This window comes from Austrofundulus limnaeus, unplaced genomic scaffold (genome assembly GCF_001266775.1).
Source record: "Austrofundulus limnaeus strain Quisiro unplaced genomic scaffold, Austrofundulus_limnaeus-1.0 Scaffold3807, whole genome shotgun sequence".
NCBI classification, from domain to species: Eukaryota; Metazoa; Chordata; class Actinopteri; order Cyprinodontiformes; family Rivulidae; genus Austrofundulus; species Austrofundulus limnaeus.
In genome coordinates this window covers 1-900 of record NW_013956209.1, presented here as the reverse complement: position 1 = coordinate 900, position 900 = coordinate 1, and the positions used below count along the sequence as shown (strand labels likewise).

The following is a 900-nucleotide window of genomic DNA, read 5'->3' as shown; positions in this document are numbered from 1 at the left end:
GAAACACTCTGTGAGATGTACCATCTCTTTTTCCAGGGGGTCCTTACAAAACATAATCAACAATAATACAAATCATATTCATACACAAACACAGAAACACACACAATACTCAAGTACTCTGACCCACACAAACTGTCCCAAACCTAGCCAGCTATCAGAGTACACATGGAAATATGTATTTATACTCACTGTTTGTTTTATACATCAAATACATCCTCAACATAAAGTTTTCAGTTTATAAATCTCAGGTATAATTACTGTATGTGTCTCTCACCATCTGACAACAAGACTAAACCAAATGTATCATCTTTTTCAGGCTATTGGAGCCAGGAACCTGTTGAAATCTGTGGCGAAACAAAGAGAGGCCCAGCAGCAGCAGCTTCAGGCTCTTATAGCTGAGAAGAAGATGCAGCTGGAGAGGTAAAACCTAGCTGTTTCTTTGTGCCAGAGACTTTACATTTACTCCAGTCCATCCATAGACTTTTTATAACCCCTTGTGTTCAGGCTCATGGCAGCCAGTGCCTACTGCAGTAACCATAGAGTATTTCTGTGTCTAATATTAGTAATTATATATTCTTTTCTTCCTATTGATACCAACAAGGTTCAACCACATATCTAAAATATTACGATGAAAGGTCCAGAACAACTCAGAAACATGTACAACAGGTTGTCTTCAGGCCCAGGCTGACCTTCAAAAACAGACCTGTGATCTCAAAGGGACCTGCCTGAATAAGTAATGATATATAAATAGGTAGCAATGAGCTTTTTTAATCATATTTAAATTAAAATACTTTGGTCAGTAGGACTGCCCACATCTGTCAAACTATAAGAGAAACCAAAGTTGTTTAAAACTGTTAGAGAAGTTCATATAAACTAAGGAACAAACACGAAACTTTAATC

At 37.2% G+C, this 900-nt stretch overlaps 1 pseudogene; it reads left to right on the top strand.

Moving 5' to 3' along the window:
* The first annotated feature begins 314 nt into the window (after window positions 1–314).
* LOC106511996 (intraflagellar transport protein 20 homolog pseudogene) lies at window positions 315–885 on the top strand (annotated as a pseudogene).
* The last annotated feature ends 15 nt before the right edge of the window (window positions 886–900 follow it).